General features: G+C 40.6%; 1 long non-coding RNA gene across 3 annotated transcripts in view; it reads right to left on the bottom strand.

Moving 5' to 3' along the window:
• Window positions 1-1,268: 1,268 nt before the first annotated feature.
• LOC106935293 (uncharacterized) overlaps window positions 1,269-19,469 on the bottom strand; it is a 57,213-nt gene continuing 39,012 nt past the window's right edge. For 2 of the 3 annotated variants that reach the window (XR_001421872.1, XR_001421871.1), the window contains 3 exons: window positions 11,903-12,202; window positions 1,778-1,856; window positions 1,269-1,685 (listed from right to left, as the gene is read on the bottom strand). This is a non-coding gene — a long non-coding RNA (uncharacterized LOC106935293). The remainder of the gene's footprint in view (window positions 1,686-1,777; window positions 1,857-11,902; window positions 12,203-19,469) is intronic. The other variant, XR_001421870.1, reaches the window with a different exon arrangement.

The raw sequence follows: 19,469 nt of genomic DNA, 5'->3' as shown, positions 1-19,469 counted from the left end.
TTTAAATTCATGCCAAAACCTTTCAAATAAATCCATCTATTTTTGCAGTGGTGTAATCTCTCGCCATCACATGTAGTTCAAAAACAACTTTCTAGATTTTCTGCCTTTCTTGCACAGAAAAATAAACCAATTTTGTCAGTCAGTTCCAGCTGTTTTTATTTTTCATTTGGCAAGTGAAATAAACCCACCTAGGGACGTTTTGTGACGTCTGAAGATCAGAATGCATCTTACCTTAGCTGAATGAAATCTTCTGTTGTTTTTCCCATTTTGAAGAGTGGCTAAAAGAAATGGGTCCTTATGTAAATACGAATCTGTTCTCAATAGACAACCAAGTTAAATAAAGAGTTAGTACATATATAAACCTTTATATATTTTCTCCCGCAGGGAAACCAAAATTCCTAGACGATCCAAGCATTTCAAAATGTACATTTTAAACGAATCAATAAGTGTGCAAGAGTTTGCTTATGGAGGTGAAAGGCTTTTCTGGACACTATGCAGAAAAAAGCACATCAGTTTAACTCATGCATATTTCGTTTCTGTTGGAGAGGAAATAAAAACATCCTCTCGCTTCTACACACAATTTGTAGCAAAAAAAGTAAATAAAATAAAACAGAATTGATTTATCCAAAAAAAAAAAAGTGAGCAATTGAGACACAAGGTTTTTGTGTGGTTTATCTTTCCTGTGTCTGTTGTTCTATACATTTGTTTCCCAAGTTACCAGAAAAATCCCTCGTCAGTGTCTCATTTTAATAAACCTGATTCTGATTGTGACACGGGTAAGCTAAAAAATAAAAAGTCCCAGTTATTTCTTATCACAAAAAAGAAATCTACTCAAATTAATCGTTTGGTTTTTCCACGAGATAAGGCTATTGATATTAGATATGAATTAATTTGGAGGCTTTTTCACGTTTTTAGAACTGATGCCAACGAATGTGGAAAGGCGTTGTAACTTCTGCATGTTTCGCACCGTAGAAAACATTTCTGTCGTCTCTGTCTTGAGCATGTCAAAGACCAAAGTGCGAATCTCTCCGCTGACTCACATGGCCTAGATTCAAGTTGCTTTGTTGTGACAGCTTAAATCCAAATTCTTGTTGTTGTTTTTTTTTTTTTTTTAACGTACACGAAAAGGGCTCTTTTAAATTGAATAAAAACACACGTTGTGGTTTTATTCTTCATAAGTAAACAGACTGCTGAGCACAAATGAACATGCAGGAACCTTAAAACAAAAACCCGTAATTATGATTTCAGTCATTAACGCGTCTTGATGGAGCAAAACAATCCGCATCATCATTTTAATTGCAAAACTTCTTCACACCATTTTAATGGTTTTTGCTAAGCAAATCTGAAAACACATATGCAGTCATACAAACAATCGCATAAGCACACACTTGCAGACAAACACACACATTTACATATCGTCTGCAGCCATCTGCTCTAAATGATAGGTAATTAACTGCGGCCTGTCTTTGTCTCCCTTGCTGCCGGCCTGACGTATAGGAGCTCTTCAGCAGAATATACGTGAATCAAGGACTTCGGAGGAATAAAAGGGCAGGAGGATGAGTGAGGGGGAAGGACGACAACGAGGAGCAGAACTGCACGGTGTGTGTGAATGATGCAGCATGAAACTGTCGAGGTTCTTCTCAGAGAACCATTATGATGATGGAAGAAGGGGGGCGGGAGAAGAGCTGGAGATGATAGAAAGAAGAGATGCTGGGTCACAGTCGTTTAGTGTGTGTGTAGGGGTGTGTGTGTGTGTGTGTGTGTGTGTGGAGCTCACCTACAGTTTCCATATCAAGGTCAATCTGTGTTGAACCTAGCCGTGTAGGCTGGAGTAATGTTAGTATAATACTGTCGATCTAGGAAATAAAAAACCTTCAGTTAGAGCAACAGTGAAATAGTTCAGACTCAAATATCATCCCACATTTCCAGTCCTGACTAAAAACAAACAAAGATGGATTAAAGCAGAAATCTGGCTTTTAAATATCTAACAATAAACTCCTTCCTTCCTCCCCCCCCCCCATCCCCCTTCATCGCGTGCTCCATGATCCTGGTGAGTCCGTGCCTGTTTCAGCAGCGAGGGGCTATAATTAGCCAGGTAGATCTCGTGCTCTAACAACGAATAAGCGAGAGAAAGCCCTGCTTTTACACCCGCTGGCGCTGGAGACGGCTGTAGAGCAGCAGCAGCAGCAGCAGCACTGTAGAAGCCGTGGGATAATTAGACTGTGCATGCAGGAATGATTCTTGGTAAGAGGTGACAGAAAAGCTCGCAAGAGACGTTTGTCTCCTCTCTAGAGGTGCCTGGGCTGGATGTGGGGAAGGAGACAAAGGCAGTGGGGCTGAGGAGCAGGAGAAGGCTTAGATGCCAGAGAAACACAGATGGATAAAAATTAGTCAGTGTTATTTTTAGGATAATCTAAAAAGGCGATAGCAGAATATATAAGCCGTAGCCGGATTGAAGGGAGAGCATCTGTGAACATCAATATTTAAGATTCTTAACTGGACTGAGATCTGAACTCTGATTGGGTCATTTTAATACATTAATGTGTTGTTTTTTCTACACCACTCCATGATATTGTAGCTCTGGCTGAAGGCTTAGGGTTGTTGTCCAGCAGGAAAATGAATCTCTGGCTTAGTTCCAACATCTTTTCCAACCTTTAAAATTTTTCTTTTACAATTGTTCAGGATTTTCTTTCCGCCTGCCCAGTTTCCAAGCATCCCACAGCATTCTGCTCCCACCACCTTGTTTCATTATAGGGGCAATGTGTTTAGAGTGATGTGCTTTCTGACACACACAATGTTCAGCATTTATGCCACAAAGACCAAAGACCCTTCTTCCACATGTCTGGTTGCAGCTGGACTTATGGTTTTCATTTTAGGGAATTGAGTAAAGGGGGACAATTACAAAAGCAGGCTACTTTTATTTTATTTTTTTTTTATCTAACAGAATTTTTTTTATCTAACAGAATTTGAAAACCACATAGGGTTTTTTTCCTTATACACAACTTCATTTTGACTGTCAAATAAAACCACGACAGTAGACATTAAAGCTGGTGATTACCTGATAAAGTGTATTTGCTACGCCACTGTATATATTAACTATCGATCCATCTATCTATCTATCTATCTATCAGTGAGCAGTGAGAATGCCCTCCAGCTGCAATGTCCCTCCCCAGACGCCTGCTGACATGTCTGCAGCGGTCAGCAGGATACAAACACTCTAATGCACCAGTCCAGTGAGCAAACAAACAAACAAACCGTGATAATTGCTGTGATTAGGAGATAAGCGTCGGGCAGAAAACCGCTCTTTATGGCGGCAGAACCCCCCCGAGTGACCTTTTTTTGCAGAGGCAGCACAGCCACAGCAGCCATATTGTAGACGTGAGTGACTAGAAGCGTGTGCATCCGAAGGACAGGTCAGTGGAATGCGAAGAGCATCTGTGGACGATGGCTACCCAAGGCACATTCGAAACCCATTTTCACAGTAAAGTGGTATGATCAACAGAATGATTAGCAGAAGGTGATACATTCGTCTGTGGAGGGGGGGGGGGGGGGGGTCACAAAGTTCTGCGTGGGCGTTTTTCACCTCCTCCTGAAACCTTTTCTATAAATCACGTCTGTTCTTTGTGAAGTCTCTTGGCTTGGATTTTTAACACACCTCCTACAATCCTCTGTTTTGTATACTAATTAATTTTGCTGCTGTGAAAACACGCACTTCTTATTTTGTAGCCCATTGTTCAGTAGCTCCACATACATTCTGTGGACACCGCGTGGCATCGATGTGCACAGATCGACGTTAGAAGATTTAGCATTTCATTTACATAGATTGTCAAGGTTTTTGCAGAAAAATAGGTGTAAATGTATTATTCAGTAAGAAATTTACACTATAAAAAAAAACTACTTAACATGCTCCGCCTTTTGTGAATAGAAAACTGTTTTGTTTGTAATGCAAACATGTTATTTATATGCATATTATATCAAGGATCCAAAGCACAGTTTATTTATTTTTTGGTTCTTTATGCATTTATAGAGATAAGCAAATAAAATTTCCTTCAGAATACCTTTTTACAACTTTGCCGACTCTGAAAATTGTTCACTTCACTCGGTAACAACCGCCACACCAGAGAGTGTTTTAAAATTGGCTAAACCACGCAGCACGCAGTTATGACATATTCTCTAATAAAAAAAAAATATATATATTTTTTAACTTTCCAACCCAGATGGTCAAGTAAAACTGCATGGATTCTGGTGCATTTTCTACAAAATTTTACAAAGAAATCTATCATCGTTCACAATCTTTATTTAAAATTACTGCAGAGAGAAAGGAAAAAACCCGGTGAAATATGTAAGTGTTTCACAGCAACGTTAGAGTCAGTAAAACTGGCTCAGTCATAGACAGAAAGCTGAAATGTGTTAAAAGGAAAATCAATGCTTGGACTACAGTGTAAGCTCCTCTGGGTGAGGCAGCACAAAAAGCCACAGAAGAAGAGAAAAAGTGGCCAATTATACACACAAAAAGAAGCACATATACGTACGTGACATTATATGCAAATTATGGAGCATTTTTTTTTTTCATCATATTCCTAACATTGGGACACTGCAATTCTGCTGCGTCTTATTGGTTGAACGGTATCTCATGTTTGAGCTCATGTGACCTCCATCTCCACCCCTCAAGGCCCTAAACTCCACACACACGCACACACACACACACACACACACAGACACCCCCACACACACGCGCGCCCTGCTTCACTGCAGCTCCCCAGCTCTCAGGCTATGAAATGTACATCACACCTCCGATCTGAGGGAATCTCACCCAAATCCTTTGCTTGAATTATTGAAGAGGACCCGAGCCAGCTCGACTCTGATTATCCTCCAATCAATATTCCTCGCCTCGCCTCCTATAACATCAAATGCCTCCGACGATCGATCGAACCAATCAGGGGGAGCTGCTGCAGCTGGAAATGCAGAGTGTATTGTTCTGGGCTGTTTACACTGACACAACTTGGCGGGTATAACAGGCATGTTTATGCTGAAAAAAAAAAAAAAAAAAGCCAGTGATTGCTGATTGACCGACATGCTTTTGTGTGAGTTTTTGTAGTCTGCGCCGCAGATAACACCTGTTTGTGTTACAACGGCTTAATGGAGATACAAAGTTACAGTGGAAGGCAGATTTGCTCAATAATTTACAAAGTGAATTTATGAAACCGAGAAATGTAAAAGGAGTTAAATAAAAAAATAGGAAAGAAAAATAGATGTAGGAATCAGAACACTGTACTGATCCCGGAGCAAATGTGGATTGTTGCAGCTGCACAAACTAAACAGAAACAGAAAAACAGAAATGGAAAAAAAAACAACACAAAAAAAGTAAGGCAAAAAATAAATCTGCAACCAGTAAGTGAGAAATAAGTTGCTCCAATCAGAGTTAAGAGGAAACAACACTGTTAAATAAATGTCACTCTTCATATTTCAAGGCAAGGAAAGTTCATTTGCGACTCACAAGAGAGATCAGAGTGTTTTACGGGATTATAAGGAACAAAGGTGGGAAAAATCACAACGGTGAAATGAGTGCAAGCTGGAAAGAATTATTTATAACAGATGGAGTGCTGTGAAAAAGTATTTGCACATCATCTAACAATTTAATTACTTTAATCTATTGGAAGTCAAATCATTCGTATCAATTAATTTGGAGAGGAAGATATAAAGTCATAAGGCTTTGAGAACCACAGTGGAAGCCATTATCCATGGATGCAGAAAACATGGATCAGTGGGGAAGATTCCCAGGAGCTGAGCAAAATTACTCCGAGACGAATCAGCGATTCATTTAGGAGGTCACAGGAAACAACAACAACGAAAACAGAACAATATCTAAATTACTAGAGGCTTCGCTTTCCTCACTTTTTCTGATTTAATAACAGGAAAATGTAAAAAGACTGAGCATAAACTGTATCAGTGGAGCATATGGTTTTACAGCAGCACAACGTATAGTCCACCTGTGAATGGGAATGGCTCTCCGCTGTTGAGAAACGATTGCTTCCTGGAGACGTGGACCGTGTTGAAGTTTTAAATTTTACCCAATTGCTAATGTTTACCGTGACGTTTGCAATGTGCCGGTAATACAGGAAATTGCCTGCACTGTAAACAACCATCATGCACTGCGAAGAGAGAAGTGGCGGTCTGAACGGGGCGGCTGGTAATGTTAATGAAATATCTGGCCGACATGGACTGAAGAGCTTCATTCGCTTCCTCCGCTGCTATTGCTAAAACTACAGACAGACTACAATTCTGAAACAGCGCAGAAACTCAACATTATTGTTCACAACTTCATCTGTTTGCTGATTGGCCCGGTCAAAAATTGACTTGAGACAATCCAAGTTAAGGGGAGAAACCCCATTCTGTGCTGGAAGAAGAATTGGACATTCCGCTCTGCTGTGGATACAAAAATGTTAATTTTAGACACAGCAATGAACAGATAAAACAACATTATATTACCTCACACCTATGTTCAAATGTGGCTGTTATGTTTGTGTTCAAAGGAAGACATTATTCAGTTTATGTCCATGAGTGGAAAAGATTTCCTGTGGACCCTCTTGGAGTTGTTTTATTTTTTTTTAACTAAATAATCTCCTGCGATTGACTAGCGATTTTTTTTCTGCCCTATTCTCAAATTGAACAGCGTCTTCCTCGAGTGTTTCTGCTAGAAGCTGTGTTTGTTGTGTGACAGAGACATTTGCAAGTTCAAATGCTCAAGAAACCTCCACGTTGAACACCAACCTGAGTCGATTAATTTCTCCCTCCTTTTGAAAGCACACGAGTGTACGGGAGTTGTAACGATTTTTTTTCAATTAAAGGTAAATCTGCACCCCTCAACCTTTTAACAATAAGCTGAATGAACACAAACACACGCCTGCAACCCTGCTATTATACGACGAGGCACACAAACACACCATCAGCTGCTCTGAGGCCTGAATAATGATTGCAGACAGACACTGCTCTGTCATTTAGAAAGAGAAAGAAAGAAAGAAAAAAGGTACCGTTGATATGTTATTATTGCTTCACTACCGTCAGCGTGCGTGCCTTTTCTCCTCAAGACATTTTACACACATTGACACACCTTCACAGTTGTCCTTTTCTGCCAATTTCATAGACCGGACCTTGCTGCGTATTGCGCGTCGTACCTTTAAGACGAGAGCGTTCGCATACAAATACCGACACTGAGTCCAGCAGACATGGATCTGCTGCTGCATCTCTCCGCTCTCAGGTGCTGTGCAGCAGGAAGGATGTATCAGCAGGGGCCAGATGATGGCACTCTTCTCTCTGCACCAGCCTGTCCCCCCCACCCCCGCCGCCGTGCGTGCATGATGCAGCTGGCCTCATTTTAATGATTTAAATCACTTGAGGTCCACCGCCACACGTTTCAGAGGCCTGACTGAATTTATCCTCGTTGATAGAGATCAGCGCCCTCAGCCCCGGACGTTGCCAGACTACAGTGTAGGGAGAGACCTATTTGACTGACATGATTGGATACAGCTCTCCGCTATGATTTTACTTTTGATCCCGCTGCTCCGGCTCTGGCCCTGGGGACTGATGAGTGGAATGGAGTGGTACCGACAGAGCAAAGATGATGCCTCACACTGCTTTTTTAAATATTTTATCTCGTTGGTCATCCTTTATACAGATGCAGGTCGAGACTCAGAGCTGTGGTGAAATGTAGACTCATGTTCTGTCATGTAAATACGAGGGAATTTTATGCCGTAAATCCCACACATGCACATGTGGAAAACGGCCACACATCTCCAGCGTTATTACGATTTGAAGCCCAAACTAATAACTCAGAATACAGGATGTGATCACAAATAAAACAGAGGTTGCTTTGAAGCCTCGTGTTTGGATTATTTCTGCATTTAATGTGGGCAGAGGCAAACTTGCAGGGTCATAGGTGCTCCTCTTCAGCAGCGAGGCGGAGGAGGGCGAGGAGGATACAAGTGTTACCTCTATAGGTTCAGGCTCCTGCCGGATCAAACATCCCCAATCGTGCAGGGCGTCATCGGAATACCACGTTTACTACACGCACCCCACTCCTCGCTGAAAACTCCCCCACATCCCAGCGTATGTGTGACCAACCCAATGGATTTTCTCAGAGGGCCTCTCCACGTGATTGGGCATGCTCAGTAAATTCCCTGCTGTTGACCTGCAGCCTGACGGACTATTGATTTGCAGGATGACAGTGTGTGTATGTGGTGTGTATTTTGCACAGCCCCGTGGGTGGGGTGGGTGGGTACGAAGAGGTTAGCGGCACGGAGAAAGAGGGCAAGGTCATCTGAAGGACGTGGGCGAGCGCAGGCGAGTCAGAGCGGAGAGCCGCAGCTCGCCTGACGGATGGCCGCGCCACCCAGAGAGAGAGAGAGGGGGGGGGATGGAGTGAGAGCAGAAAATAACTCGGCTCATATAAAAAAAAAAAAAAAAATCCAACACATAAATAACACGGACAGGAAGTAACCGTGCAGTTGTTGAGTTCATTATGACGAGCGAACAGAAATTTGTGTCATCTCAGATCGTTTGGGTCCAACAGATGAGGAAGCACTTTCTGATAAGGCCACAGAGAGGATGTATAAGAAGCTTGTGATGAGACGCATAGCAGCATTACATGGTATCACTGCCATCCAAATCCCCTCACTATTGATTAGATTGGAATATTTTGTATCCTAACATTTTTTTTTTTTCATAAACTGAATCTACTCAGTAGTCGACATTTCAGGTCAATTCGGCGTTCAACCTCGAGTTTTTACCTACGCAAGATATTTTGTCAAAACATTTTTGAAGCTTCTGAATGCCGACATGTTTTCTGACAATCATACAGGAATCAGAAGTTCACCCTGATGATGGCGTTCCAAGTTGCACGTCTCCTTTAAAAACAAAACTGTCCCGTATCTTTGTCTGGATGGTATCATAGCATGTGCTAATTACATGTTTTGACAGCGAACAGACCTTTTTACCACAGGTATTTATAATGATCTCTGTATTGGCTTTATGCGTTTGTTTTGATTTTGACTCATTTTTATAGATCATGAAAAAAAAATGCATGAATAAAGATGACAGTATGGTTCTACAGGTTACAAGACTTTCTAGAGTCCTTTAATCTCCCGTGGCAATTAGGGGGCGCCTAAACGCTTGCTCCCCACATGACTATGATTTAATAGACCATCCAGTGGGCAAAGAGAAGAGTGGTGCAGTTAGAGTAAAAAAAAAAACCCAACAAGGGTTAAATCTAGTGATTTCTCTCTTGTTAATGGAATAATTTAAGATTATTTAATGGAATAATTTAAGATTATTTAATGGAATAATTTAAGACTTGTTAGACTTCAGACTTCTGCCCAGGTCCCCCTTGAAAATGAGATCTGGATCTCAATGGGGTTTATCTGGTTAAATAAAGGAATAAAAAAAAATTTAAAAAAAGACTTGTTAAAACATTTTTTTTTTTTTTTTGCTCTTCTCACCGGTTTATCACCTCATAGTTAGGTCTCAAAGTACTTAGAAATTGTATCTGTCTGAAATAAATCATTGCACAAAAATAAATCACTGTATTCACTGTTTTGACAGTGCATTAGGTTTATTGTTTTTCTTAGCAAATAGCAATTTTTGCTGCAATCTGGGGAGACATTTTGTCCTGTAGAGAAGCTACAAATCCCTGACGCGGCTTTTTTTTGAGCCGTGTCAGGCTGTGCTCTCGACATCACTTTTAGATGCCAAAAGCTCAGACAGAATTAATTAAATGTTCATTTTAAAATAGCAAAGTGTTCTTGTCAATTTCTTTTTTTCTTTTTTTTTGTATCTTTAATGAAAAATATTGTTACTGTGTAATATAGCCTAAATGTCAAACAGCTAAGTAGAGATTCAAGGTTGTAGAGAAGTAACTTTAAAAAAAGTTGCAATCTCTGAAGCCTTTTGTGTTTTTGGGAAATTCTACCAACTTTATTCATTAATATTCTGGAGGAGCATTTTCATACTTTTTACGTAAACTTAACCTCAAAATACTTTTGCCAAAATATATGAATAAATCAGCCTGGTGATCCAACAGGCTTTTCCAATGTTCCTCAGCTATGCAAGTTTTTATTATTATTATTATTTTGCCTCCCTTCTATATTGTTTCCAGCCTTGTTTTTCACATTATCATCTGTCATGGGAAATTTGACCTACGTTGTGTAATTAAGCGATCGATAGCTCTGCAATAGTGAAGGATGTGTCGGGGCCAGAAGGCCAGCCACCATGACCGATTGAGACCTGCCGCCTTCGATGTGTGGATGGAAGTCGTGTCCTCTGTGGGCTCAGAGGCAGAAAAATGAGTTGAAACCCAACAGAAAGTCCTGAAAGTGGAGGAAACGCTTGGGAACAACAAGGTCCGTCTGCTGAAAGTTATGAAACTCTGGCAATTATAACACTCCGTGTGAGATATATTTTCAATTTAACCACTTCAATGACTTACTGCTTTTTCATTAAAAAGGTTATTAATCGGAAACTCTGTTCACTCAATCTTTTTTTTTTTTTTTTACTTCTTTCAGAGGATATACAAGTGAAAGCTCGGTGCCTTCATGGTCAGGGTTATATGAGCAACAAAACATAAAAAAAAGACTAATTTTTAAAACTGACCACAAAATGGCTCTGATTTTAATTTTTTCACGCTAAATATTTACAAACTTTTAATTCCTCAGATTAATCAAGTTGTTTGTAACTTATTTGCTCCTTTGAAGAGAGAGAGAGAAAAAATATTTGCATTTTCTGGGGTTCAGCTGCATTAAATACAAACATACTTTGAAAAGCCGGCTGACCATGTGGTTCCTAAAATGCCAGCAGTCATTTTTTTATCGCATATCACAGCAATTAAAACTGCCAAGGAGTTAAAACAATACAAATCAAACCTTTAGTTGAGGTTTCTATCGTAACTCGTATAATTATGGTAATTAGACTATTGTGAGAAATCCATTAAGTCCACATGAAGTAAATATCTGAAGTGACCTCAACGCTTCCTGGCTCGAATGTGTAGAGACAACCTTGTTCTTGACATTAAAAGCAAATTGGTAACTTCAAACCGCCTCAGACGTAATGACATTTATTAAAATATACAACTGAAAGTCTCTCTTTTTTTTTTTCTGACGACTTGAAGAATTAGGAAACTAACAGTAGGGAAGGTTATTATAAATATCACAATTTGCATCTCCATATCAATGTGTCTTAAACCATTTTGAAATAAAAGTGAATTTGATAAGAAAAAAAAAATCATAAAAGTAATACAGACAGGCGTCATAATCAAATTTTAGTACACCTGGAAACTAATGAGTGCTTCACTTGTTTCACATTTTTATGTTACACCCTTTTTCCAAATTGTATAATATTACAAATACCCCCATCATGACAATGTGGGAAAAAAGTTTTTAAGGGTCTTACAAATGTATTAAAAATAGAGAACCAAGAAATCGCATGGATATAATTAATCACAGCCTTTGTCACGACGTTTAAAATTAAATATGAAAAATAATACTCGTCTCAAGACAGAACATGCTTTTATCTTCTTTACATGACATCTCAATCTTAGTCAGATTGATTGGAGAACATTCTGAACGTTCATTTTCATGTCACAGATTCTCAGTTTGGTTTAGGCCTGAACTTTGACTGGGACACTTTAATATGCAACTATGTGATGATGTAAATCATTCAACTTTACTTCTGGATGCACGTTTCCTCCGTCTCAGTCTAAATTCCTCTGCAGGCTCTGAGATGCTGTGTAGATCAGACTGTAAGTAGTCCGGCGTAAGAACAGCGATTCACAGCTGAATGAAATTCAATCAGCTTCCAATACAATAAGAAATAAACTACATACCAGAGAAACATTTGAGGATAAACTATTCACCTTTATCTGCTCAGAATCTTGTTCTTTCAGTCACAATTCAAATGCCAAGAACTTGTATGAGAGCTGGAACACTTAGAGAGGTTTGCTTTTTGGTTCTACTCGTTCTTCTCCACATCGGACCGGATCATCGCCCTTGTTACTGCAGACGAGGCCCCACTCTGTCTGTTCATATCCCTTTCTGTCCTACCACCACCTGTTACCGAGACACCAAGACTCCTCCAACCTAGAGGGAGCCGACTCTCATTCAGGTCGCTTCACTCTTGGCTGCGAATTGCTCCAGTCCATGCAGAGGGTCATCACCTACAGACACGAACAGAATCATGTCATCTGTAAAGAACAAAAATGAGACCCGAATGTTTTTAAGCAACAGACGCTGCTCTCTGTCCCTAATTTACACCTTCCTTTAAACGGTTTTCCTTTAATATTTTAGGGTGTTTACTGCATTGGTCAGCTGTACCGTTTATGTGCCTTATAAATAATGTTGCTTTGATTTTGATTTGATGTAAACCATGTTATGCTATTTAAATAAAGTGTGCTGACTTCATCAAAAACCTTGATCAGAGTGTCCTTAATAAATCATGCACACTGATGGAAAATTAAAAAAATTGAAAGTTAATGCATCTAATTGAGTACTTTAACCTCAGCTTTACCTGTTACATTTTATATTCTCATTTTGTTTTATTGGGATGTCAACCCAACCTTAATCCAAACACCTTTCACTCTCCTGCTTCACCTCAAATCCACGTGAAGCTTTAATGCTAGATGAGGTTAAAGATTTATGCCACATCTCTAGAAACCAAGCTCTCAGATAAAATATCAGAGGTCAACAGTAAAGTGTCAAGGCGAGGCGCCGCCTGTCACACTAGGCCAGTAGATGGTGACCCAGAGGGTTAGATACCATCACCGGCCGGGTTCTTAGCTGCATGACACCAGAGGTCTTTGCATGCTGATGTGCAAAATGATTCCACAAGAGACACGAACTCCAGCTGCTGTGAGACAGGAAAACACGGCCAATGTGCAAAGATTAACTTCTAATCTTCACATGCTGTCCAACTGACTTTCCGAAGTCCGAAGTTTGGCGGTGATGTATGGCTGACCAGACGGGATGTTCCAGCCATCGTTTTCTAATTCTTTACCGTGGATTCTTCACATTCACTGCTTATAATATCGATCCTCCTTCATCATACATCTTCCGCGTAAATTGTCCGCACCGTCTTTTAAATTGATCGAGCCGCATGATAAAATAAATGTAAGCAGAGCAACAGTGAGGTCATTGATCTGTGTAGTGATAGATGAAAGGCATTTATCAGCTTGGAGTACCCGTGATAATTAATTGATATCGATTAAAACCGAGCTGTAAAGCGAAATGACAGTCCAACGCTCACCGTGCTCCTGCCTTTGCCACCTCCTCCAATTTTTAATTCTTCCCTTTCGGGTTTTCACAAAAAAATCCATAAATGCCGATATCTTGTATAATTGAGGGCGATAATTACAACGCGCTCCCTGTGTATTATTCATATTTAAATGGACAAGTTTGTGCTGAAAATATTTCATGACCCCTCAGCACATCTGATTGCACGTCGAGAGTCGGAACTGGCAGCTGCTGATTTAAATTGCACATGTGAAGAGGCAGGATGAGGACTTGTCTTCTCGCTCCATCGAGAAATTTGCGCAATTTAAATATCAAATCCTTAAGTTCAATTTTTGATGTTCCCACCGTTGCTGTTAAGAGGGGCATCCACTTGCACTTTATGTTAAAATGGTGATTTCACTGTGGATGATGCTCTCCCCTATTGTCTGCCGTGGCACAGCTCTAACAAGTCCCTCTACTGATGGCAAGGCAGAATTTGCAAAAGCAGTTGTAAGTGTCATTTAAGTTGAGGGAATAATGTAACTCCTGAAGTAATAAGGGCTTCCTTTTAGTGCAGGACATGGGGTGAGCTGAATATTATATCACCACTAAGCTATTTTGTATGCTGCGAGGCAATTTGCTTCATTTGCCAAACATTTGGTCACGCAGCGGTTACTGCTAGTTTTGGTTAAACTAGGAGGAACACATTTCACTTTAACAAAGTTGAACTATTCTCTTTTTTTCCCCCCATGTCTCCCACTCCCACAGATGTGTAATTGTCTCAACTCTCCAGGGCTAACTCTAACTTTAAAATGCAGGCCTGATCTTTGTTAATCTCATGGAAATGGTCACACCTCTTAGTTATATTTATTTCTCTAGCAAATATCAAGAACCTTAAACCTTGCTCTTGCTGACCCTTGTTGCGCAGCAATCACACTCTGCAAAGCCCCCTGTAATTACCAGCACCGTTTACTATTCATCAGCAGATGGAATGGAAATGCCTGTGAGCATAATGGATTTCTATGTCGTGCTCTAAGCAATGGCCATAAAAGTGTGGGGAGTGGGAAGTAAAATTTCATGGCGAGAAGGAGGAGAATACATGCTAAAACAACAACAACAAAAAATGTAGTAATGATTAAGAAAAAAATAACATATCAGGTATGCCGTTTTATATCTTTTCATGTACCGCAGGCCATGTGAGGAGAGGTAGTCTGAGCTGTGGGACTAAACACATTTATTTCTAGCACTGATGTATTGTCCCAAACTCAACTTGCTCCTAGTTTTTAAAAACTTCTACTTTCAAGATGAAATAAAAACCTTTATTTGTTTTTTGCTTTAGTGTGCACTCAGTTCTTGTTTTGACTATTTCAGTGGGTGACGCTGTATCACCTCCACCATAAGCTGGCTGTTTACTTTGGGATGCTGCACAATGCGTTTTGTATTAATCCATAATTTATAATTCAGTGATTATTCACATGCCTGTCTGTTTCAGCTTGATCTCATTTATTTCCTCTCTTTTTTATTATTTCTGTTTAAGTTTAGCTTTTATTAATTAGTAGTTGGACTGGAAGAAGGGAAAGACGTGCAGTAAATGGTGGGGGAATCAAACCTAATATTTAGTCTTGATTTATTATTGTTATTTTCCTACCTATTGAATTACATTTAGATACATTGTAGGGATATTTATACAAGTACAGAATATCCTGAATTTGACAGTAGCTTTGATAGTTTAAAACTCCAACTTCAAAAGCTTCATTTTGCTTTATGTGTCATCACATTTACACCGCATGGTTATTTAGACAGAAAGATATTTACTCTGGAAATAGAAGAAGGAGGCGGCGTGTTAACGCTGATCTTCCTGCGTAGAAAAATGTTGTGAAAACAGAATAATTAAGTATAAATATAAAATTACATTTTCTTTTGTCTGTAAGCTGCAATATAGTTTTTGACATAGTTTCATTTTTTGTTTCAGACGGTACTCAATCTGAACTTTTTTAATGTGATTTCAGACTGTATGATAGTACGAGTTTATCTTGCAATCAGTGTATTTTATCATCTACCAAAACCCCCAAATTCTCCTGTTTCTTTTTTAGTTTAAAGGTGAGGACTGTACGCTTTTTCTGGGTGGATTGCAACTTTGTACCTTCAAACCTTCACCCAATCAGAATGAGACTTAAAGTTAAATGTAAACATCCAACCAATATTTATTCTGGGAGCACACTATGCAATATTTGTCTGATTTCACAACAAATTTCCTGCCAGGAAAAGTCAGTGGCAGTTTTTACTAAGTTAGGGACATTTGGGGAAGCTGTTAGTGAGGCGGGGTGAAGAATCAATTCAACCAATGTTTAGAAATAGAGTTTTAATTATGTTTAGCTGAACAGCAAAACATTCTGTTATGTTTCACATGAATCAGTCCTGGTTTGACTGGTTTGGCTTCTGGCTACGATGTTTTTTTTGTTTTTTTTTTGAGAATGTGTCGTTTTTCGATGAACAAGTCAACTTTAGTCTTGGCTGCTTTCTGACCAGCCATTAACTTCAACATCTGGAGCCAAGTAGCTGAAGTTTATAGCTTTTTATAACTTCTATTAGTGAAGGAACAAACAGGACAGCACACAGTAATCGAGATAGAGGAATTATTTGTCAAGCTAACTACCTGTTTGGGAGCTAAAGCTTAAATAGGCAGAAATATTCCAATAACTCTGCTCATACATACCCCCACATACTTCACGGTTATTCAAAGTGACTCAGATATAACAATACATAATTCAAAAAGATTTATCTTTAGGTTATCAAGAGAAATGTCCATGCATAGATGTTTTTACCATCTTTTTAAATCTGATACATTACATGTCTATTAAAAAAGACTCACTTTTTAACTATAACTGTCAAGATGCCATTACAGATTGCCATTTGGAAATATAAGGCATAATGCGTGGTGCATGGGTACAGATGCTAACGAAAGAAACATTGACGTGGGGGCAAAACGCAGAGAAGATGAAACTAAACTGTGATGACGGGATAGAGACAGTAGAGCAGAGCGACGGCATATCTTCACACAGATTTCTTGTGCTAAAATTTTGTCCTCTTTTCTTCCCCACATTCGGAATATCTTCCCTGCATCTATTATTCTACGCACCAAACCAACTTCCCCTTTTATTTCCTAACCGCGCGGCTTCTTATCACGCTGGAAGTCTACGCCGCGCCGACGTGGCGCTCTTCTTTGATTCACCGGCAGCAACAACAGCAGCCGATAAACACCTCCGTTTGCTTCTTCGCTCCTTTTCATCCTTCACCCGTTTTCCAGCTTTGATTCGAGCTCCTGCGGTGACCAAATGCATACGAACGCAACAGCACAGCGTGGAAGGGCTGCGCTGCTAAATATACACCGCTTCACTCATCTCGTGTTATATTTTTAATGGCTTCCATGCACTTGTGCCTCAGAGTCTCCCTAGGCCAGGTTCTTTCTCTTGCACCTTCTTGCCTCTGCGGCTCTTATCCCTGTCGCCTCGGGGCATTCACAGGCCTGCCGAAAGAAATCAACCCCGCATCACTGGAGACAAGCAGACACGGCCCCTCGCCCCCACCATCAGCTCTGAAATAAACTGCACACCTTCCTTCTGCATTGTTCGCCCGTGAGTCTTGCTTTTTAGGTGAGCTTCTCTTTAGCTCTCGCGGTAACTTCATGGGTTATTCAAAATCAGCGTAGCTCAGACTCTGAGTGCAGAAATGACTGAAATTTTGCTAAAACTGCCACGTTCACCCTGGAGGAAAAGCAGAGCGCATCACAGGCACAAACAGAAATGGATTTGGTGCAGCGCGTTTTGTCTGCGGCGACCCATGCAGGGCTCCATTACGTAAAGCTCTATAGAGCTGTTCCAAAATGGCTGCCTCTGTGTTTCTTCCTGGTGGCAGAGAGCTGGTACATACACTGGGGAAATAGGGATTGAGATAGAGCGTTAGCTCCAGCAGTAGGGTGCAATCAGGGTGTGTCTCATGGCTCTGCTGCTTGTTTCAGGAAAGCTACAATTCTCGGAGCTGAAGAGGAGAAAAGAAGAGGACACAGAAGGAGACGAAGATGAGGAGATGGGCGAGAGTGAGGATCATTGCGTGACAATGGGAGGAATCCTGGATGTGCTGCTGCATTTCAGCAATACAGCTGGGAAGGTGGCTGCAGGATGTGCATTGCTTTTCATTATGCTTTCTCGATCTGCCATTGATTTTACTCCAGCCTGGAGTCTCTGTATTATTCGAATGTTAAGATGTCAGCGCTGGTAACCACCAGCTCCATTAAAGGCAGGCAGGCAGGCAGGCAGGGCGGCTGCAGCCGGAGGAGCCCAGGCAGGAGGATGAATTATTAAGGAGAGAATGAGGTGGTAGGACATTTCCACCGTCGCCCTAGTGAATGTCATCCCGCTCAGTCGGGAGATGCGCAGGCTCAGGCTGGCTTGACAAAAATCGACAGTGACTTTCACCTCCCCCACCCGGAACCGGTTTGATCCTGATTGCAGACACTGCAGCTGGCAATTTCCAGAATAATCTGCGGCTCCAGCCCCGAGCGCCCGCCCGTGTGCCCTGCCCCCGACGGATCTGCCGGCTCCTTCCGCCCCCAGCAGCCTTGTGCCCCGGCATCCTCCACGGCCCTCCGGCAGCGTCGATAATATGGACGGGAGGAGGAACCCGCGATTTGCTGAATCAGAGGATCTCACCTCCCCTGCGCAGGTGAACATGTAGATGAGCTGGACCCGGGGAGGATACCTGCAAGCTAATGGCTGCTTAAAAAGTCAATAAAGATACAACATTTTTCAGATGACATATGTTGTTTTTCAGATCTGGATAATTAGTACGCTAGGGTGAGACATACACAATAAACTTAAAAAAATATATTTTATTAAGTTGGAATACATGATTCCATTAAACACACTGTATGTATGCTAATGGATGAGTAGGACAGAAATACATTAACAGTTTTTCATTGCGGTAGCATGATGATCTCATACTGAAATATGTTGGATTTTAATTTGAGTCCATTTATTCAATCAAGAATATGCTGATGTATAGAGATTACTCAAACCAGATGAAGACTGGATATGTTTGACCCAGTGATTCAATGGGTTGTTATTTGTTCCTTTAGCCTTCAGAAGTCAACCCGGCCCACAGCATCACAGACCACTAACAGTGGTGCTTTTTGACACCATATAGCAGTTGTTTACTAATGTGTTTGTTGTCTAAAAGTTAAATTTTTGTATCATCTGATCAGACCAAATAACTGCAGCATAACTTCCCAATAGGTTTAAACTCAACACGTCTATTTATTTATTTTTTTTTCATATTAGGACAGAAAATGCTTTCGCCTTGCATGTCTACGTCCAAGAAGTTGGCATGCAGCATCAAACGTTACAGAGATGCAGCGACCCTTTTTACATCTCGATTATAAACTCACCTGCAACGTTTCCGCGTACGGACACCATGTTCTTCCTGCGCGTATGCGAGTTTTCTCTATGTACTTCAATTTCCTTCCCGAGTTCAAATACCTGCATGTCAGGTTACATGCGAGTCTGAGTCCATAGCCGATTTGTGTGTGTTGCCGTCGACCTCATGATGGATTGACCTGTGCAGGAAGTAACGGCTACAGAAAATGGCTTTTATGAAGTCTGCAGTCTAACAGTTACACCACCACAAGTAAAGAGAGTAGTGTTTTCATAGTGCTCCGTGTTTGTGGTGTTATAATTTGTGAGCCGCACATTAAAACCCAAGCAAGAATTATTGGATTGGCTTAGAGCCTCAATGTTTTGAGACGTTCCTGACAAGTTTAAATTCCTCAAAGTGATGCTGCGGAAAACACAAATTAGCGATAAGAAGCATTATTTTTTTTCTTCACCTGGTTCAAAATATTAAACGTATATTTATAATAAAGATTTAGGTGTGATGTCGTACCACTTTTCTTAGCAGATTATAGTTCAAACCGTAGGAAGTTGCTGTAAAATATTGGTTTTGTCAAATAAGACACAAAAATCAGAAGTACAGCAGTCCTCCAATTCCTTACAGCTGCTCTATCATTTCTTAAAAAGCTATGATTGTTTTCATAGTGTATGCTGTTTGAATGCTCCATCGTGTCAGAGAGCATTTATGACTCATTAGTGGCACATATCTTGTGTCACCAGAGGCAGGAATATACAGAGCTTTATGCTGCTCTCTGCTGATGACTGTGTTTGA

Source organism: Poecilia latipinna, unplaced genomic scaffold (genome assembly GCF_001443285.1).
Source record: "Poecilia latipinna isolate Pla-1442-1.1 unplaced genomic scaffold, P_latipinna-1.0 Scaffold71, whole genome shotgun sequence".
NCBI classification, from domain to species: domain Eukaryota; kingdom Metazoa; phylum Chordata; class Actinopteri; order Cyprinodontiformes; family Poeciliidae; genus Poecilia; species Poecilia latipinna.
Note: the sequence above shows the minus strand (reverse complement) of the source record. Positions and strands in the feature narration are given on the sequence as shown.